Source organism: Triturus cristatus, chromosome 5_1 (genome assembly GCF_964204655.1).
Source record: "Triturus cristatus chromosome 5_1, aTriCri1.1, whole genome shotgun sequence".
NCBI classification, from domain to species: Eukaryota; Metazoa; Chordata; class Amphibia; order Caudata; family Salamandridae; genus Triturus; species Triturus cristatus.
In genome coordinates, this window is record NC_140587.1 from 30697384 (window position 1) to 30720297 (window position 22914).

Below are 22914 nucleotides of genomic sequence, written 5' to 3' on the forward strand. Positions count from 1 at the left end.
GTACCTCTCACTGGCGAGCAGGAGCTTCATCCACGAGCTTGTCAGATCAATGACTCACAGGAGTACTTTAAATAAACAACAGAATGTGGGAGCACACCGCTGACCTCTCAGGCAAGGTTCGCCCAAGGCATTCTGGGAAATGCAGTCTCTTGTAGCTCGCTCTGATATTTGAGTGTTTCGCCAAGGTTGGTGCAGACAGTGCTGATCTCTAGACACGTGTTTCTGGTTTATTAACCGTCATCAGTAGAGAATACAGTCTTGTATTTTGGGCTTTGCTGAGTAGGCTGCCAAACATTATATCAGGTCCGGTACCTCTCACTGGTGCGCAGGTGCTTCATCCACGAGCTCGTCAGCTCAATGACTCACAGGAGTACTTTAAATAAACAACAGGATGTGGGAGCACACCGCTGACCTCTTAGGCAAGGTTCGCCCCAGGCATTCTGGGAAATGCAGTCTCTTGTAGCTCGCTCTGATATTTGAGTGTTTCGCCAAGGTTGGTGCAGACAGTGCTGATCTCTATACACGTGTTTCTGGTTTATTAACCGTCATCAGTAGAGAATACAGTCTTGTATTTTGGGCTTTGCTGAGTAGGCTGCCAAACATTATATCAGGTCCGGTCCCTCTCACTGGTGTGCAGGTGCTTCATCCACGAGCTCGTCAGCTCAATGACTCACAGGAATTCTTTAAATAAACAACAGGATGTGGGAGAACACCGCTGACCTCTCAGCCAAGGTTCGCTCCTGGCATTCTGGGAAATGCAGTCGGTTTTGGGCTTTGCTGAGTAGTTTGCCAAACATTATATCAGGTCCGGTACCTCTCACTGGCGAGCAGTAGCTTCATCCACGAGCTTGTCAGATCAATGACTCACAGGAGTACTTTAAATAAACAACAGGATGTGGGAGCACACCGCTGACCTCTCAGGCAAGGTTCGCCTCTGGCATTCTGGGAAATGCAGTCTCTTGTAGCTCGCTCTGATATTTGAGTGTTTCACCAAGGTTGGTGCAGACAGTGCTGATCTCTAGACACGTGTTTCTGGTTTATTAATCGTCATCAGTAGAGAATACAGTCTTGTATTTTGGGCTTTGCTGAGTAGGCTGCCAAACATTATATCAGGTCCGATACCTCTTACTGGCATGCAGGTGCTTCATCCAAGAGCTCGTCAGCTCAATGACTAACAAGAGTACTTAAATAAACAACAGGATGTGGGAGTACACCGCTGACCTCTCAGGCAAGGTTCGCCCCAGGCATTCTGGGAAATGCAGTCTCTTGAAGCTCGCTCTGATATTTGAGTGTTTCGCCAAGGTTGGTGCAGACAGTGCTGATCTCTAGACACATGTTTCTGGTTTATTAACCGTCATTAGTATAGAATACAGTCTTGTATTTTGGGCTTTGATGAGTAGGCTGCCAACCATTATGTCAGGTCTGGTACCTCTCACTGGCGCGCAGGTGTTTCATCCACGAGCTCGTCAGGTCAATGACTCACAGGAGAACTTTAAATAAACAACAGGATGTGGGAGCACACCGCTGTCCTCTCAGGCAAGGTTCGCACCTGGCATTCTGGGAAATGCAGTCTCTTGTAGCTCGCTCTTATATTTGAGTGTTTCGATAAGGTGGGTGCAGACAGTGCTGATCTCTAGACATGTGTTTCTGGATTATTAACTGTCATCAGTAGAGAATACAGTCTTGTATTTTGGGCTTTGCTGAGAAGGCTGCCAAACAATAAATCAGGTCCAGTACCTCTCACTGGTGCGCAGGTGCTTCATCCACTAGCTCGTCAGCTCAATAACTCACAGGAGTAGTTTAAATAAACAACAGGATGTCGGAGCACACCACTGACCTCTCAGGCAAGGTTCACCACTGGCATTCTGGGAAATGCAGTCTCTTGTAGCTCGCTCTTATATTTGAGTGTTTCGATAAGGTGGGTGCAGACAGTGCTGATCTCTAGACACGTGTTTCTGGTTTATTAACCGTCATCAGTAGAGAATACAGTCTTGTATTTTGGGCTTTGCTGAGTAGGCTGCCAAACAATATATCAGGTCCGGTACCTCTCACTGGCTCGCTGGTGCTTCATCCACGAGCTCGTCAGCTCAATGACTCATAGGAGTACTTTAAATAAACAACAGGATGTGGGAGCACACCTCTGACCTCTCAGGCAAGGTTCGCCCCTGGCATTCTGGCAAATGCAGTCTCTTGTAGCTCGCTCTGATATTTGAGTGTTTCGCCAAGATTGGTGCAGACAGTGCTGATCTCTAGACACGTGTTTCTGGTTTATTATCCGTCATCAGTAGAGAATGTAGTCTTGTATTTTGGGCTTTGCTGAGTAGGCTGCCAAACATTATATCAGGTCCGGTACCGCTCACTGGCGCGCAGGTGCTTCATCCACGAGCTCGTCAGCTCAATGATTCACAGGAGTACTTTAAATAAACAACAGGATGTTGGAGCACACCGCTGTCCTCTCAGGCAAGGTTCGCACCTGGCATTCTAGGAAATGCAGTCTCTTGTAGCTCGCTCTGATATTTGAGTGTTTCGCCAAGGTTGGTGCAGACAGTGCTGATCTCTAGACACGTGTTTCTGGTTTATTAACCGTCATCAGTAGAGAATACAGTTTTGTATTTTGGGCTTTGCTGAGTAGGCTGCCAAACATTATATCAGGTCCGGTACCTCTCACTGGCGCGCAGGTGCTTCATCCACTAGCTCGTCAGCTCAAAAACTCACAGGAGTAGTCTCAATAAACAACAGGACATGGGAGCACACTGCTGACCTCTCAGGCAAGGTTCCCCCCTGGCATTCTGGGAAATGCAGTCTCTTGTAGCTCGCTCTTATATGTGAGTGTTTCGATAAGGTGGGTGCAGACAGTGCTGATCTCTAGACACGTGTTTCGGGTTTATTAACCGTCATCAGTAGAGAATACACTCTTGTATTTTGGGCTTTTCTGAGTAGGCTGCCAAACATTATATCAGGTCCGGTACCTCTCACTGGCGAGCAGGAGCTTCATCCACGAGCTCGTCAACTCATTGACTCACAGGACTACTTTAAATAAACAACAGGATGTGGGAGCACACTGCTGACCTATCAGGCAAAGTTCGCCCCAGACATTCTGGGAAATGCAGTCTCTTGTAGGTCGCTCTGATATTTGAGTGTTTCGCCAAGATTGGTGCAGACAGTGCTGATCTCTAGACACGCGTTTCAGGTTTATTATCCGTCATCAGTAGAGAATGTAGTCTTGTATTTTGGGCTTTGCTGAGTAGGCTGCCAAACATTATATCAGGTCCGGTACCGCTCACTGGCGCGCAGGTGCTTCATCCACGAGCTCGTCAGCTCAATGATTCACAGGAGTACTTTAAATAAACAACAGGATGTTGGAGCACACCGCTGTCCTCTCGGGCAAGGTTCACACCTGGCATTCTAGGAAATGCAGTCTCTTGTAGCTCGCTCTGATATTTGAGTGTTTCGCCAAGGTTGGTGCAGACAGTGCTGATCTCTAGACACGTGTTTCTGGTTTATTAACCGTCATCAGTAGAGAATACAGTTTTGTATTTTGGGCTTTGCTGAGTAGGCTGCCAAACATTATATCAGGACCGGTACCTCTCACTGGCACGCAGGTGCATCGTCCACGAGCTCGTCAGCTCAATGACTCACAGGAGTACTTTAAATAAACAACAGGATGTGGGAGCACACCTCTGACCTCTCAGGGAAGGTTTGCCCCTGGCATTCTGGGAAATGCAGTCTCTTGTAGCTCGCTCTGATATTTGAGTGTTTCGCCAAGGTTGGTGCAGACAGTGCTGATCTCTAGACACGTGTTTCTGGTTTATTAACTGTCATCAGTAGAGAATACTGTCTTGTATTTTGGGCTTTGCTGAGTAGGCTGCCAAACATTAAATCAGGTCCGGTACCTCTCACTGGCGCGCAGGTGCTTAATCCACTAGCTCGTCTGCTCAATAACTCACAGGAGTAGTTTCAATAAACAACAGGACATGGGAGCACACCGCTGACCTCTCAGGCAAGGTTCCCCCTGGCATTCTGGGAAATGCAGTCTCTTGTAGCTCGCTCTTATATTTGAGTGTTTCGATAAGGTGGGTGCAGACAGTGCTGATCTCTAGACACGTGTTTCTGGTTTATTAACCGTCATCAGTAGAGAATACAGTCTTGTATTTTGGGCTTTGCTGAGTAGGCTGCCAAACATTATATCAGGTCCGGTATCTCTCACTTTTGCGCAGGTGCTTCATCCACAAGCTCGTCAGCTCAATGACTCACAGGAGTACTTTAAATAAACAACAGGATGTGGGAGCACACCGCTGACCTCTTAGGCAAGGTTCGCCCCAGGCATTCTGGGAAATGCAGTCTCTTGTAGCTCGCTCTGATATTTGAGTGTTTCACCAAGGTTGGTGCAGACAGTGCTGATCTCTATACACGTGTTTCTGGTTTATTAACCATCATCAGTAGAGAATACAGTCTTGTATTTTGGGCTTTGCTGAGTAGGCTGCCAAACATTATATCAGGTCCGGTACCTCTCACTGGTGTGCAGGTGCTTCATCCACGAGCTCGTCAGCTCAATGACTCACTGGGAATACTTTAAATAAACAACAGGATGTGGGAGAACACCGCTGACCTCTCAGCCAAGGTTCGCTCCTGGTATTCTGGGAAATGCAGTCGGTTTTGGGCTTTGCTGAGTAGTTTGCCAAACATTATATCAGGTCCGGTACCTCTCACTGGCGAGCAGGAGCTTCATCCACGAGCTTGTCAGATCAATGACTCACAGGAGTACTTTAAATAAACAACAGGATGTGGGAGCACACCGCTGACCTCTCAGGCAAGGTTCACCTCTGGCATTCTGGGAAATGCAGTCTCTTGTAGCTCGCTCTGATATTTGAGTGTTTCGCCAAGGTTGGTGCAGACAGTGCTGATCTCTAGACACGTGTTTCTGGTTTATTAATCGTCATCAGTAGAGAATACAGTCTTGTATTTTGGGCTTTGCTGAGTAGGCTGCCAAACATTATATCAGGTCCGATACCTCTTACTGGCGTGCAGGTGCTTCATCCAAGAGCTCGTCAGCTCAATGACTAACAAGAGTACTTTAAATAAACAACAGGATGTGGGAGTGCACCGCTGACCTCTCAGGCAAGGTTCGCCCCAGGCATTCTGGGAAATGCAGTCTCTTGAAGCTCGCTCTGATATTTGAGTGTTTCGCCAAGGTTGGTGCAGACAGTGCTGATCTCTAGACACATGTTTCTGGTTTATTAACCGTCATTAGTATAGAATACAGTCTTGTATTTTGGGCTTTGATGAGTAGGCTGCCAACCATTAGGTCAGGTCTGGTACCTCTCACTGGCGCGCAGGTGTTTCATCCACGAGCTCGTCAGGTCAATGACTCACAGGAGTACTTTAAATAAACAACAGGATGTGGGAGCACACCGCTGTCCTCTCAGGCAAGGTTCGCACCTGGCATTCTGGGAAATGCAGTCTCTTGTAGCTCGCTCTTATATTTGAGTGTTTCGATAAGGTGGGTGCAGACAGTGCTGATCTCTAGACATGTGTTTCTGGATTATTAACTGTCATCAGTAGAGAATACAGTCTTGTATTTTGGGCTTTGCTGAGAAGGCTGCCAAACAATAAATCAGGTCCGGTACATCTCACTGGTGCGCAGGTGCTTCATCCACTAGCTCGTCAGCTCAATAACTCACAGGAGTAGTTTAAATAAACAACAGGATGTGGGAGCACACCACTGACCTCTCAGGCAAGGTTCACCACTGGCATTCTGGGAAATGCAGTCTCTTGTAGCTCGCTCTTATATTTGAGTGTTTCGATAAGGTGGGTGCAGACAGTGCTGATCTCTAGACACGTGTTTCTGGTTTATTAACCGTCATCAGTAGAGAATACAGTCTTGTACTTTGGGCTTTGCTGAGTAGGCTGCCAAACAATATATCAGGTCCGGTACCTCACACTGGCTCGCTGGTGCTTCATCCACGAGCTCGTCAGCTCAATGACTCATAGGAGTACTTTAAATAAACAACAGGATGTGGGAGCACACCTCTGACCTCTCAGGCAAGGTTCGCCCCTGGCATTCTGGCAAATGCAGTCTCTTGTAGCTCGCTCTGATATTTGAGTGTTTCGCCAAGATTGGTGCAGACAGTGCTGATCTCTAGACACGTGTTTCTGGTTTATTATCCGTCATCAGTAGAGAATGTAGTCTTGTATTTTGGGCTTTGCTGAGTAGGCTGCCAAACATTATATCAGGTCCGGTACCGCTCACTGGCACGCAGGTGAATCATCCACGAGCTCGTCAGCTCAATGATTCACAGGAGTACTTTAAATAAACAACAGGATGTTGGAGCACACAGCTGTCCTCTCAGGCAAGGTTCGCACCTGGCATTCTAGGAAATGCAGTCTCTTGTAGCTCGCTCTGATATTTGAGTGTTTCGCCAAGGTTGGTGCAGACAGTGCTGATCTCTAGACACGTGTTTCTGGTTTATTAACCGTCATCAGTAGAGAATACAGTTTTGTATTTTGGGCTTTGCTGAGTAGGCTGCCAAACATTATATCAGGTCCGGCACCTCTCACTGGCACGCAGGTGAATCACCCACGAGCTCGTCAGCTCAATGACTCACAGGAGTACTTTAAATAAACAACAGGATGTGGGAGCACACCTCTGACCTCTCAGGCAAGGTTTGCCCCTGGCATTCTGGGAAATGCAGTCTCTTGTATCTCGCTCTGATATTTGAGTGTTTCGCCAAGGTTGGTGCAGACAGTGCTGATCTCTAGACACGTGTTTCTGGTTTATTAACTGTCATCAGTAGAGAATACAGTCTTGTATTTTGGGCTTTGCTGAGTAGGCTGCCAAATATTAAATCAGGTCCGGTACCTCTCACTGGCGCGCAGGTGCTTCATCCACTAGCTCGTCAGCTCAATAACTCACAGGAGTAGTTTCAATAAACAACAGGACATGGGAGCACACTGCTGACCTCTCAGGCAAGGTTCCCCCCTGGCATTCTGTGAAATGCAGTCTCTTGTAGCTCGCTCTTATATGTGAGTGTTTCGATAAGGTGGGTGCAGACAGTGCTGATCTCTAGACACGTGTTTCGGGTTTATTAACCGTCATCAGTAGAGAATACACTCTTGTATTTTGGGCTTTGCTGAGTAGGCTGCCAAACATTATATCAGGTCCGGTACCTCTCACTGGCGAGCAGGAGCTTCATCCACGAGCTCGTCAACTCATTGACTCACAGGACTACTTTAAATAAACAACAGGATGTGGGAGCACACTGCTGACCTATCAGGCAAAGTTCGCCCCAGACATTCTGGGAAATGCAGTCTCTTGTAGGTCGCTCTGATATTTGAGTGTTTCGCCAAGATTGGTGCAGACAGTGCTGATCTCTAGACACGTGTTTCAGGTTTATTATCCGTCATCAGTAGAGAATGTAGTCTTGTATTTTGGGCTTTGCTGAGTAGGCTGCCAAACATTATATCAGGTCCGGTACCGCTCACTGGCGCGCAGGTGCTTCATCCACGAGCTCGTCAGCTCAATGATTCACAGGAGTACTTTAAATAAACAACAGGATGTTGGAGCACACCGCTGTCCTCTCAGGCAAGGTTCACACCTGGCATTCTAGGAAATGCAGTCTCTTGTAGCTCGCTCTGATATTTGAGTGTTTCGCCAAGGTTGGTGCAGACAGTGCTGATCTCTAGACAGGTGTTTCTGGTTTATTAACCGTCATCAGTAGAGAATACAGTTTTGTATTTTGGGCTAGGCTGAGTAGGCTGCCAAACATTATATCAGGTCCGGTACCTCTCACTGGCACGCAGGTGCATCATCCACGAGCTCGTCAGCTCAATGACTCACAGGAGTACTTTAAATAAACAACAGGATGTGGGAGCACACCTCTGACCTCTCAGGGAAGGTTTGCCCCTGGCATTCTGGGAAATGCAGTCTCTTGTAGCTCGCTCTGATATTTGAGTGTTTCGCCAAGGTTGGTGCAGACAGTGCTGATCTCTAGACACGTGTTTCTGGTTTATTAACTGTCATCAGTAGAGAATACAGTCTTGTATTTTGGGCTTTGCTGAGTAGGCTGCCAAACATTAAATCAGGTCCGGTACCTCTCACTGGCGCGCAGGTGCTTCATCCACTAGCTCGTCTGCTCAATAACTCACAGGGAATACTTTAAATAAACAACAGGATGTGGGAGAACACCGCTGACCTCTCAGCCAAGGTTCGCTCCTGGCATTCTGGGAGATGCAGTCGGTTTTGGGCTTTGCTGAGTAGTTTGCCAAACATTATATCAGGTCCGGTACCTCTCACTGGCGAGCAGGAGCTTCATCCACGAGCTTGTCAGATCAATGACTCACAGGAGTACTTTAAATAAACAACAGGATGTGGGAGCACACCGCTGACCTCTCATGCAAGGTTCGCCTCTGGCATTCTGGGAAATGCAGTCTCTTGTAGCTCGCTCTGATATTTGAGTGTTTCGCCAAGGTTGGTGCAGACAGTGCTGATCTCTAGACACGTGTTTCTGGTTTATTAATCGTCATCAGTAGAGAATACAGTCTTGTATTTTGGGCTTTGCTGAGTAGGCTGCCAAACATTATATCAGGTCCGATACCTCTTACTGGCGTGCAGGTGCTTCATCCAAGAGCTCGTCAGCTCAATGACTAACAAGAGTACTTTAAATAAACAACAGGATGTGGGAGTACACCGCTGACCTCTCAGGCAAGGTTTGTCCCAGGCATTCTGGGAAATGCAGTCTCTTGAAGCTCGCTCTGATATTTGAGTGTTTCGCCAAGGTTGGTGCAGACAGTGCTGATCTCTAGACACATGTTTCTGGTTTATTAACCGTCATTAGTATAGAATACAGTCTTGTATTTTGGGCTTTGATGAGTAGGCTGCCAACCATTATGTCAGGTCTGGTACCTCTCACTGGCGCCCAGGTGTTTCATCCACGAGCTCGTCAGGTCAATGACTCACAGGAGTACTTTAAATAAACAACAGGATGTGGGAGCACACCGCTGTCCTCTCAGGCAAGGTTCGCACCTGGCATTCTGGGAAATGCAGTCTCTTGTAGCTCGCTCTTATATTTGAGTGTTTCGATAAGGTGGGTGCAGACAGTGCTGATCTCTAGACATGTGTTTCTGGATTATTAACTGTCATCAGTAGAGAATACAGTCTTGTATTTTGGGCTTTGCTGAGAAGGCTGCCAAACAATAAATCAGGTCCGGTACCTCTCACTGGTGCGCAGGTGCTTCATCCACTAGCTCGTCAGCTCAATAACTCACAGGAGTAGTTTAAATAAACAACAGGATGTGGGAGCACACCACTGACCTCTCAGGCAAGGTTCACCACTGGCATTCTGGGAAATGCAGTCTCTTGTAGCTCGCTCTTATATTTGAGTGTTTCGATAAGGTGGGTGCAGACAGTGCTGATCTCTAGACACGTGTTTCGGGTTTATTAACCGTCATCAGTAGAGAATACAGTCTTGTATTTTGGGCTTTGCTGAGTAGGCTGCCAAACAATATATCAGGTCCGGTACCTCTCACTGGCTCGCTTGTGCTTCATCCACGAGCTCGTCAGCTCAATGACTCATAGGAGTACTTCAAATAAACAACAGGATGTGGGAGCACACCTCTGACCTCTCAGGCAAGGTTTGCCCCTGGCATTCTGGGAAATGCAGTCTCTTGTAGGTCGCTCTGATATTTGAGTGTTTCGCCAAGATTGGTGCAGACAGTGCTGATCTCTAGACACGTGTTTCTGGTTTATTATCCGTCATCAGTAGAGAATACAGTCTTGTATTTTGGGCTTTGCTGAGTAGGCTGCCAAACATTATATCAGGTCCGGTACCGCTCACTGGCGCGCAGGTGCTTCATCCACGAGCTCGTCAGCTCAATGACTCACAGGAGTACTTTAAATAAACAACAGGATGTGGGAGCACACCGCTGACCTCTCAGGCAAGGTTTGCCCCTGGCATTCTGGGAAATGCAGTCTCTTGTAGCTCGCTTGGATATTTGAGTGTTTCGCCAAGGTTGGTGCAGACAGTGCTGATCTCTAGACACGTGTTTCTGGTTTATTAACTGTCGTCAGTAGAGAATACAGTCTTGTATTTTGGGCTTTGCTGAGTAGGCTGCCAAACATTAAATCAGGTCCGGTACCTCTCACTGGCGCGCAGGTGCTTCATCCACTAGCTCGTCAGCTCAATAACTCACAGGAGTAGTTTCAATAAACAACAGGATGTGGGAGCACACCGCAGACCTCTCAGGCAAGGTTCCCACCTGGCATTCTGGGAAATGCAGTCTCTTGTAGCTCGCTCTTATATTTGAGTGTTTCGATAAGGTGGGTGCAGACAGTGCTGATCTCTAGACACGTGTTTCGGATTTATTAACCGTCATCAGTAGAGAATACAGTCTTGTATTTTGGGCTTTGCTGGGTAGGCTGCCAAACAATATATCAGGTCTGGTACCTCTCACTGGCGCGCAGGTGCTTCATCCACGAGCTCGTCAGCTCAATGACTCACAGGAGTACTTTAAATAAACAACAGGATGTGGGAGCACACCTCTGACGTCTCAGGCAAGGTTCGCCCCTGGCATTCTGGGAAATGCAGTCTCTTGTAGGTCGCTCTGATATTTGAGTGTGTCGCCAAGGTTGGTGCAGACAGTGCTGATCTCTAGACACGTGTTTCTGGTTTATTAACCGTCATCAGTAGATAATGCAGTCCTGTATTTTGGGCTTTGCGGAGTAGGCTGCCAAATATTAAGTCAGGTCCGGTACCTCTCACTGGCGCGCAGGTGCTTCATCCACAAGCTCGTCAGCTCAATGATTCACAGGAGTACTTTAAATAAACAACAGGATGTGGGAGCACACCGCTGACCTCTCAGGCAAGATTCGCCCCTGGCATTCTGGGAAATGCAGTCTCTTGTAGCTCCCTCTGATATTTGAGTGTTTCGCCAAGGTTGGTGCAGACAGTGCTGATCTCTAGACACGTGTTTTTGGTGTATTAACCGTCATCAGTAGAGAATACAGTCTTGTATTTTGGGCTTTGCTGAGTACGCTGCCAAACATTATATCAGGTCCCGTACCTCTCACTGGTGCGCAGGTGCTTCATCCACGAGCTCGTCAGCTCAATGACTCACAGGAGTACTTTAAATAAACAACAGGATGTGGGAGCACACCGCTGACCTCTTAGGCAAGGTTCGCCCCAGGCATTCTGGGAAATGCAGTCTCTTGTAGCTCGCTCTGATATTTGAGTGTTTCGCCAAGGTTGGTGCAGACAGTGCTGATCTCTATACTCGTGTTTCTGGTTTATTAACCGTCATCAGTAGAGAATACAGTCTTGTATTTTGGGCTTTGCTGAGTAGGCTGCCAAACATTATATCAGGTCCGGTACCTCTCACTGGTGTGCAGGTGCTTCATCCACGAGCTTGTCAGCTCAATGACTCACAGGAATACTTTAAATAAACAACAGGATGTGGGAGAACACCGCTGACCTCTCAGCCAAGGTTCGCTCCTGGCATTCTGGGAAATGCAGTCAGTTTTTGGGATTTGCTGAGTAGTTTGCCAAACATTATATCAGGTCCGGTTCCTCTCACTGGCGAGCAGGAGCTTCATCCACGAGCTTGTCAGATCAATGACTCACAGGAGTACTTTAAATAAACAACAGGATGTGGGAGCACACCGCTGACCTCTCAGGCAAGGTTCGCCTCTGGCATTCTGGGAAATGCAGTCTCTTGTAGCTCGCTCTTATATTTGAGTGTTTAGATAAGGTGGGTGCAGACAGTGCTGATCTCTAGACATGTGTTTCTGGATTATTAACTGTCATCAGTAGAGAATACAGTCTTGTATTTTGGGCTTTGCTGAGAAGGCTGCCAAACAATAAATCAGGTCCGGTACCTCTCACTGGTGCGCAGGTGCTTCATCCACTAGCTCGTCAGCTCAATAACTCACAGGAGTAGTTTAAATAAACAACAGGATGTGGGAGCACACCACTGACCTCTCGGGCAAGGTTCGCCACTGGCATTCTGGAAAATGCAGTCTCTTGTAGCTCGCTCTTATATTTGAGTGTTTCGATAAGGTGAGTGCAGACAGTGCTGATCTCTAGACACGTGTTTCTGGTTTATTAACCGTCATCAGTAGAGAATACAGTCTTGTATTTTGGGCTTTGCTGAGTAGGCTGCCAAACAATATATCAGGTCCGGTACCACTCACTGGCTCGCTGGTGCTTCATCCACGAGCTTGTCAGCTCTATGACTCATAGGAGTACTTTAAATAAACAACAGGATGTGGGAGCACACCTCTGACCTCTCAGGCAAGGTTCCCCCCTGGCATTCTGGGAAATGCAGTCTCTTGTATCTCGCTCTGATATTTGAGTGTTTCGCCAAGGTTGGTGCAGACAGTGCTGATCTCTAGACACGTGTTTCTGATTTATTAACTGTCATCAGTAGAGAATACAGTCTTGTATTTTGGGCTTTGCTGAGTAGGCTGCCAAATATTAAATCAGGTCCGGTACCTCTCACTGGCGCGCAGGTGCTTCATCCACTAGCTCGTCAGCTCAATAACTCACAGGAGTAGTTTCAATAAACAACAGGACATGGGAGCACACTGCTGACCTCTCAGGCAAGGTTCCCCCCTGGCATTCTGGGAAATGCAGTCTCTTGTAGCTCGCTCTTATATGTGAGTGTTTCGATAAGGTGGGTGCAGACAGTGCTGATCTCTAGACACGTGTTTCGGGTTTATTAACCGTCATCAGTAGAGAATACACTCTTTTATTTTGGGCTTTGCTGAGTAGGCTGCCAAATATTATATCAGGTCCGGTACCTCTCACTGGCGAGCAGGAGCTTCATCCACGAGCTCGTCAACTCATTGACTCACAGGACTACTTTAAATAAACAACAGGATGTGGGAGCACACTGCTGACCTATCAGGCAAAGTTCGCCCCAGACATTCTGGGAAATGCAGTCTCTTGTAGGTCGCTCTGATATTTTAGTGTTTCGCCAAGATTGGTGCAGACAGTGCTGATATCTAGACACGTGTTTCTGGTTTATTATCCGTCATCAGTAGAGAATGTAGTCTTGTATTTTGGGCTTTGCAGAGTAGGCTGCCAAACATTATATCAGGTCCGGTACCGCTCACTGGCGCGCAGGTGCTTCATCCATGAGCTCGTCAGCTCAATGATTCACAGGAGTACTTTAAATAAACAACAGGATGTTGGAGCACACCGCTGTCCTCTCAGGCAAGGTTCGCACCTGGCATTCTAGGAAATGCAGTCTCTTGTAGCTCGCTCTTATATTTGAGTGTTTCGATAAGGTGGGTGCAGACAGTGCTGATCTCTAGACACGTGTTTCGAGTTTATTAACCGTCATCAGTAGAGAATATAGTCTTGTATTTTGGGCTTTGCTGGGAAGGTTGCCAAACAATATATCAGGTCTGGTACCTCTCACTGGCGCGCAGGTGCTTCATCCACGAGCTCATCAGCTCAATGACTCACAGGAGTACTTTAAATAAACAACAGGATGTGGGAGCACACCTCTGACCTCTCAGGCAAGGTTTGCCCCTGGCATTCTGGGAAATGCAGTCTCTTGTAGTGCGCTCTGATATTTGAGTGTTTCGCCAAGGTTGGTGCAGACAGTGCTGATCTCTAGACACGTGTTTCTGCTTTATTAACAGTCATCAGTAGAGAATACAGTCTTGTATTTTGGGCTTTGCTGAGTAGGCTGCCAAACATTATATCAGGTCCGGTACCTCTCACTGGCACGCAGGTGCATCATCCACGAGCTCGTCAGCTCAATAACTCACAGGAGTACTTTAAATAAACAACAGGATGTGGGAGCACACCGCTGACCTCTCAGGCAAGGTTTGCCCCTGGCATTCTGGGAAATGCAGTCTCTTGTAGCTCGCTTGGATATTTGAGTGTTTCGCCAAGGTTGGTGCAGACAGTGCTGATCTCTAGACACGTGTTTCTGGTTTATTAACTGTCATCAGTAGAGAATACAGTCTTGTATTTTGGGCTTTGCTGAGTAGGCTGCCAAACATTAAATCAGGTCCGGTACCTCTCACTGGCGCGCAGGTGCTTCATCCACTAGCTCGTCAGCTCAATAACTCACAGGAGTAGTTTCAATAAACAACAGGATGTGGGAGCACACCGCAGACCTCTCAGGCAAGGTTCCCACCTGGCATTCTGGGAAATGCAGTCTCTTGTAGCTCGCTCTTATATTTGAGTGTTTCGATAAGGTGGGTGCAGACAGTGCTGATCTCTAGACACGTGTTTCGGATTTATTAACCGTCATCAGTAGAGAATACAGTCTTGTATTTTGGGCTTTGCTGGGTAGGCTGCCAAACAATATATCAGGTCTGGTACCTCTCACTGGCGCGCAGGTGCTTCATCCACGAGCTCGTCAGCTCAATGACTCACAGGAGTACTTTAAATAAACAACAGGATGTGGGAGCACACCTCTGACGTCTCAGGCAAGGTTCGCCCCTGGCATTCTGGGAAATGCAGTCTCTTGTAGGTCGCTCTGATATTTGAGTGTGTCGCCAAGGTTGGTGCAGACAGTGCTGATCTCTAGACACGTGTTTCTGGTTTATTAACCGTCATCAGTAGAGAATACAGTCTTGTATTTTGGGCTTTGCTGAGTAGGCTGCCAAACAATATATCAGGTCCGGTACCACTCACTGGCTCGCTGGTGCTTCATCCACGAGCTTGTCAGCTCTATGACTCATAGGAGTACTTTAAATAAACAACAGGATGTGGGAGCACACCTCTGACCTCTCAGGCAAGGTTCCCCCCTGGCATTCTGGGAAATGCAGTCTCTTGTATCTCGCTCTGATATTTGAGTGTTTCGCCAAGGTTGGTGCAGACAGTGCTGATCTCTAGACACGTGTTTCTGATTTATTAACTGTCATCAGTAGAGAATACAGTCTTGTATTTTGGGCTTTGCTGAGTAGGCTGCCAAATATTAAATCAGGTCCGGTACCTCTCACTGGCGCGCAGGTGCTTCATCCACTAGCTCGTCAGCTCAATAACTCACAGGAGTAGTTTCAATAAACAACAGGACATGGGAGCACACTGCTGACCTCTCAGGCAAGGTTCCCCCCTGGCATTCTGGGAAATGCAGTCTCTTGTAGCTCGCTCTTATATGTGAGTGTTTCGATAAGGTGGGTGCAGACAGTGCTGATCTCTAGACACGTGTTTCGGGTTTATTAACCGTCATCAGTAGAGAATACACTCTTTTATTTTGGGCTTTGCTGAGTAGGCTGCCAAATATTATATCAGGTCCGGTACCTCTCACTGGCGAGCAGGAGCTTCATCCACGAGCTCGTCAACTCATTGACTCACAGGACTACTTTAAATAAACAACAGGATGTGGGAGCACACTGCTGACCTATCAGGCAAAGTTCGCCCCAGACATTCTGGGAAATGCAGTCTCTTGTAGGTCGCTCTGATATTTTAGTGTTTCGCCAAGATTGGTGCAGACAGTGCTGATATCTAGACACGTGTTTCTGGTTTATTATCCGTCATCAGTAGAGAATGTAGTCTTGTATTTTGGGCTTTGCAGAGTAGGCTGCCAAACATTATATCAGGTCCGGTACCGCTCACTGGCGCGCAGGTGCTTCATCCATGAGCTCGTCAGCTCAATGATTCACAGGAGTACTTTAAATAAACAACAGGATGTTGGAGCACACCGCTGTCCTCTCAGGCAAGGTTCGCACCTGGCATTCTAGGAAATGCAGTCTCTTGTAGCTCGCTCTTATATTTGAGTGTTTCGATAAGGTGGGTGCAGACAGTGCTGATCTCTAGACACGTGTTTCGAGTTTATTAACCGTCATCAGTAGAGAATATAGTCTTGTATTTTGGGCTTTGCTGGGAAGGTTGCCAAACAATATATCAGGTCTGGTACCTCTCACTGGCGCGCAGGTGCTTCATCCACGAGCTCGTCAGCTCAATGACTCACAGGAGTACTTTAAATAAACAACAGGATGTGGGAGCACACCTCTGACCTCTCAGGCAAGGTTTGCCCCTGGCATTCTGGGAAATGCAGTCTCTTGTAGTGCGCTCTGATATTTGAGTGTTTCGCCAAGGTTGGTGCAGACAGTGCTGATCTCTAGACACGTGTTTCTGCTTTATTAACAGTCATCAGTAGAGAATACAGTCTTGTATTTTGGGCTTTGCTGAGTAGGCTGCCAAACATTATATCAGGTCCGGTACCTCTCACTGGCACGCAGGTGCATCATCCACGAGCTCGTCAGCTCAATAACTCACAGGAGTACTTTAAATAAACAACAGGATGTGGGAGCACACCGCTGACCTCTCAGGCAAGGTTTGCCCCTGGCATTCTGGGAAATGCAGTCTCTTGTAGCTCGCTTGGATATTTGAGTGTTTCGCCAAGGTTGGTGCAGACAGTGCTGATCTCTAGACACGTGTTTCTGGTTTATTAACTGTCATCAGTAGAGAATACAGTCTTGTATTTTGGGCTTTGCTGAGTAGGCTGCCAAACATTAAATCAGGTCCGGTACCTCTCACTGGCGCGCAGGTGCTTCATCCACTAGCTCGTCAGCTCAATAACTCACAGGAGTAGTTTCAATAAACAACAGGATGTGGGAGCACACCGCAGACCTCTCAGGCAAGGTTCCCACCTGGCATTCTGGGAAATGCAGTCTCTTGTAGCTCGCTCTTATATTTGAGTGTTTCGATAAGGTGGGTGCAGACAGTGCTGATCTCTAGACACGTGTTTCGGATTTATTAACCGTCATCAGTAGAGAATACAGTCTTGTATTTTGGGCTTTGCTGGGTAGGCTGCCAAACAATATATCAGGTCTGGTACCTCTCACTGGCGCGCAGGTGCTTCATCCACGAGCTCGTCAGCTCAATGACTCACAGGAGTACTTTAAATAAACAACAGGATGTGGGAGCACACCTCTGACGTCTCAGGCAAGGTTCGCCCCTGGCATTCTGGGAAATGCAGTCTCTTGTAGGTCGCTCTGATATTTGAGTGTGTCGCCAAGGTTGGTGCAGACAGTGCTGATCTCTAGACACGTGTTTCTGGTTTATTAACCGTCATCAGTAGATAATGCAGTCCTGTATTTTGGGCTTTGCTGAGTAGGCTGCCAAATATTAAATCAGGTCCGGTACCTCTCACTGGCGCGCAGGTGCTTCATCCACGAGCTCGTCAGCTCAATGATTCACAGGAGTACTTTAAATAAACAACAGGATGTGGGAGCACACCGCTGACCTCTCAGGCAAGATTCGCCCCTGGCATTCTGGGAAATGCAGTCTCTTGTAGCTCGCTCTGATATTTGAGTGTTTCGCCAAGGTTGGTGCAGACAGTGCTGATCTCTAGACACGTGTTTCTGGTTTATTAACCGTCATCAGTAGAGAATACAGTCTTGTACTTTGGGCTTTGCTGAGTAGGCTGCCAAACATTATATCAGGTCCCGTACCTCTCACTGGTGCGCAGGTGCTTCATCCACGAGCTCGTCAGCTCAATGACTCACAGGAGTACTTTAAATAAACAACAGGATGTGGGAGCACACCGCTGACCTCTTAGGCAAGGTTCGCCCCAGGCATTCTGGGAAATACAGTCTCTTGTAGCTCGCTCTGATATTTGAGTGTTTCGCCAAGGTTGGTGCAGACAGTGCTGATCTCTATACTCGTGTTTCTGGTTTATTAACCGTCATCAGTAGAGAATACAGTCTTGTATTTTGGGCTTTGCTGAGTAGGCTGACAAACATTATATCAGGTCCGGTACCTCTCACTGGTGTGCAGGTGCTTCATCCACGAGCTCGTCAGCTCAATGACTCACAGGAATACTTTAAATAAACAACAGGATGTGGGAGAACACCGCTGACCTCTCAGCCAAGGTTCGCTCCTGGCATTCTGGGAAATGCAGTCAGTTTTTGGGATTTGCTGAGTAGTTTGCCAAACATTATATCAGGTCCGGTACCTCTCACTGGCGAGCAGGAGCTTCATCCACGAGCTTGTCAGATCAATGACTCACAGGAGTACTTTAAATAAACAACAGGATGTGGGAGCACACCGCTGACCTCTCAGGCAAGGTTCGCCTCTGGCATTCTGGGAAATGCAGTCTCTTGTAGCTCGCTCTTATATTTGAGTGTTTAGATAAGGTGGGTGCAGACAGTGCTGATCTCTAGACATGTGTTTCTGGATTATTAACTTTCATCAGTAGAGAATACAGTCTTGTATTTTGGGCTTTGCTGAGAAGGCTGCCAAACAATAAATCAGGTCCGGTACCTCTCACTGGTGCGCAGGTGCTTCATCCACTAGCTCGTCAGCTCAATAACTCACAGGAGTAGTTTAAATAAACAACAGGATGTGGGAGCACACCACTGACCTCTCGGGCAAGGTTCGCCACTGGCATTCTGGAAAATGCAGTCTCTTGTAGCTCGCTCTTATATTTGAGTGTTTCGATAAGGTGAGTGCAGACAGTGCTGATCTCTAGACACGTGTTTCTGGTTTATTAACCGTCATCAGTAGAGAATACAGTCTTGTATTTTGGGCTTTGCTGAGTAGGCTGCCAAACAATATATCAGGTCCGGTACCTCTCACTGGCTCGCTGGTGCTTCATCCACGAGCTCGTCAGCTCTATGACTCATAGGAGTACTTTAAATAAACAACAGGATGTGGGAGCACACCTCTGACCTCTCAGGCAAGGTTCGCCCCTGGCATTCTGGCAAATGCAGTCTCTTGTAGCTCGCTCTGATATTTGAGTGTTTCGCCAAGGGTGGTGCAGACAGTGCTGATCTCTAGACACATGTTTCTGGTTTATTAACCGTCATCATGAGAGTATACAGTCTTGTATTTTGGGCTTTGCTGAGTAGGCTGCCAAACATTATATCAGGTCCGGTACCTCTCACTGGCGAGCAGGAGCTTCATCCACGAGCTCGTCAACTCATTGACTCACTGGACTACTTTAAATAAACAACAGGATGTGGGAGCACACTGCTGACCTATCAGGCAAAGTTCGCCCCAGGCATTCTGGGAAATGCAGTCTCTTGTAGGTCGCTCTGATATTTGAGTGTTTCGCCAAGATTGGTGCAGACAGTGCTGATCTCTAGACACGTGTTTCTGGTTTATTATCCGTCATCAGTAGAGAATGTAGTCTTGTATTTTGGGCTTTGCTGAGTAGGCTGCCAAACATTATATCAGGTCCGGTACCGCTCACTGGCGCGCAGGTGCTTCATCCACGAGCTCGTCAGCTCAATGCTTCACAGGAGTACTTTAAATAAACAACAGGATGTTGGAGCACACCGCTGTCCTCTCAGGCAAGGTTCGCACCTGGCATTCTAGGAAATGCAGTCTCTTGTAGCTCGCTCTGATATTTGAGTGTTTCGCCAAGGTTGGTGCAGACAGTGCTGAGCTCTAGACACGTGTTTCTGGTTTATTAACCGTCATCAGTAGAGAATACAGTTTTGTATTTTGGGCTTTGCTGAATAGGCTGCCAAACATTATATCAGGTCCGGTACCTCTCACTGGCACGCAGGTGCATCATCCACGAGCTCGTCAGCTCAATGACTCACAGGAGTACTTTAAATAAACAACAGGATGTGGGAGCACACCTCTGACCTCTCAGGCAAGGTTTGCCCCTGGCATTCTGGGAAATGCAGTCTCTTGTATCTCGCTCTGATATTTGAGTGTTTCGCCAAGGTTGGTGCAGACAGTGCTGATCTCTAGACACGTGTTTCTGGTTTATTAACAGTCATCAGTAGAGAATACAGTCTTGTATTTTGGGCTTTGCTGAGTAGGCTGCCAAATATTAAATCAGGTCCGGTACCTCTCACTGGCGCGCAGGTGCTTCATCCACTAGCTCGTCAGCTCAATAACTCACAGGAGTAGTTTCAATAAACAACAGGATGTCGGAGCACACCACTGACCTCTCAGGCAAGGTTCACCACTGGCATTCTGGGAAATGCAGTCTCTTGTAGCTCGCTCTTATATTTGAGTGTTTCGATAAGGTGGGTGCAGACAGTGCTGATCTCTAGACACGTGTTTCTGGTTTATTAACCGTCATCAGTAGAGAATACAGTCTTGTATTTTAGGCTTTGCTGAGTAGGCTGCCAAACATTATATCAGGTCCGGTACCTCTCACTGGCGTGCAGGTCCTTCATCCACGAGCTCGTCAGCTCAATGACTCACAGGAGTACTCTAAATAAACAACAGGATGTGGGAGCACACCGCTGACCTCCCAGGCAAGATTCGCCCCTGGCATTCTGGGAAATGCAGTCTCTTGTAGCTCGCTCTGATATTTGCGTGTTTCGCCAAGGTTGGTGCAGACAGTGCTGATCTCTAGACACGTGTTTCTGGTTTATTAACCGTCATCAGTAGAGAATACAGTCTTGTATTTTGGGCTTTGCTGAGTAGGCTGCCAAACATTAAATCAGGTCCGGTACCTCTCACTGGTGCGCAGGTGCTTCATCCACGAGCTCGTCAGCTCAATGACTCACAGGAGTACTTTAAATAAACAACAGGATGTGGGAGCACACCGCTGACCTCTCAGGCAAGGTTCGCCCCTGGCATTCTGGGAAATGCAGTCTCTTGTAGCTCTCTCTGATATTTGAGTGTTTCACCAAGGTTGGTGCAGACAGTGCTGATCTCTAGACACGTGTTTCTGGTTTATTAACCGTAATCAGTAGAGAATACAGTCTTGTATTTTGGCCTTTGCTGAGTAGGCTGCCAAACATTATATCATGTCCGGTACCTCTCACTGGTGCGCAGGTGCTTCATCCACGAACTTGTCAGCTCAATGAGTCACAGGAGTACTTTAAATAAACAACAGGATGTGGGAGCACACCGCTGACCTCTTAGGCAAGGTTCGCCCCAGGCATTCTGGGAAATGCAGTCTCTTGTAGCTCGCTCTGATATTTGAGTGTTTCACTAAGGTTGGTGCAGACAGTGCTGATCTCTAGACACGTGTTTCTGGTTTATTAACCGTCATCAGTAGAGAATACAGTCTTGTATTTTGGGCTTTGCTGAGTAGGCTGCCAAACATTATATCAGGTCCGGTACCTCTCACTGGTGTGCAGGTGCTTCATCCACGAGCTCGTCAGCTCAATGACTCACAGGAGTACTTTAAATAAACAACAGGATGTTGGAGAACACCGCTGACCTCTCAGCCAAGGTTCGCTCCTGGCATTCTGGGAAATGCAGTCGGTTTTGGGCTTTGCTGAGTAGTTTGCCAAACATTATATCAGGTCCGGTACCTCTCACTGGCGAGCAGGAGCTTCATCCTCAAGCTTGTCAGATCAATAACTCACAGGAGTACTTTAAATAAACAACAGAATGTGGGAGCACACCGCTGACCTCTCAGGCAAGGTTCGCCCAAGGCATTCTGGGAAATGCAGTCTCTTGTAGCTCGCTCTGATATTTGAGTGTTTCGCCAAGGTTGGTGCAGACAGTGCTGATGTCTAGACACGTGTTTCTGGTTTATTAACCGTCATCAGTAGAGGATACAGTCTTGTATTTTGGGCTTTGCTGAGTAGGCTGCCAAACATTATATCAGGTCCGGTACCTCTCACTGGTGCGCAGGTGCTTCATTCACGAGCTCGTCAGCTCAATGACTCACAGGAGTACTTTAAATAAACAACAGGATGTGGGAGCACACCGCTGACCTCTAAGGCAAGGTTCGCCCCTGGCATTTTGGGAAATGCAGTCTCTTGTAGCTCTCTCTGATATTTGAGTGTTTCGCCAAGGTTGGTGCAGATAGTGCTGATCTCTAGACACGTGTTTCTGGTTTATTAACCGTAATCAGTAGAGAATACAGTCTTGTATTTTGGCCTTTGCTGAGTAGGCTGCCAAACATTATATCAGGTCCGGTACCTCTCACTGGTGCGCAGGTGCTTCATCCACGAGCTTGTCAGCTCAATGACTCACAGGAGTACTTTAAATAAATAACAGGATGTGGGAGCACACCGCTGACCTCTCAGGCAAAGTTCGCCTCTGGCATTCTGGGAAATGCAGGGCCCGATTCACAGAACTAACTTAAGACAAAATCCTAAACTTACTACTTTTGGTATTCACAGAAGTTAGGATTTTGTCTTAAGTTTGTCTTAAGACAAACTTAAGACAAACTTAAGACAGACTTAAGACAGACTTAAGACAGACTTAAGACAGACTTAAGACAAACTTAAGACAGACTTAAGACAGACTTAAGTTAGGATTTTGTCTTAAGTTTGTCTTAAGTTTGTCTTAAGTCTGTCTTAAGTCTGTCTTAAGTCTGTCTTAAGTCTGTCTTAAGTTTGTCTTAAGTTTGTCTTAAGTCTGTCTTAAGTTTGTCTTAAGTCAAACTTAGGACAAAATCCTAACTTCTGTGAATAACAAAAGTAGTAAGTTTAGGATTTTGTCTTAAGTTAGTTCTGTGAATCGGGCCCCAAGTCTCTTGTAGGTCGCTCTGATATTTGAGTGTTTCGCCAAGATTGGTGCAGACAGTGCTGATCTCTAGACACGTGTTTCTGGTTTATTATCCATCATCAGTAGAGAATGTAGTCTTGTATTTTGGGCTTTGCTGAGTAGGCTGCCAAACATTATATCAGGTCCGGTACCGCTCACTGGCGCGCAGGTGCTTCATCCACGAGCTCGTCAGCACAATGATTCACAGGAGTACTTTAAATAAACAACAGGATGTTGGAGCACACCGCTGTCCTCTCAGGCAAGATTCGCACCTGGCATTCTAGGAAATGCAGTCTCTTGTAGCTCGCTCTGATATTTGAGTGTTTCGCCAAGGTTGGTGCAGACAGTGCTGATCTCTAGACACGTGTTTCTGGTTTATTAACTGTCATCAGTAGAGAATACAGTCTTGTATTTTCGGCTTTGCTGAGTAGGCTGCCAAATATTAAATCAGGTCCGGTACCTCTCACTGGCGCGCAGGTGCTTCATCCACTAGCTCGTCAGCTCAATAACTCACAGGAGTAGTTTCAATAAACAACAG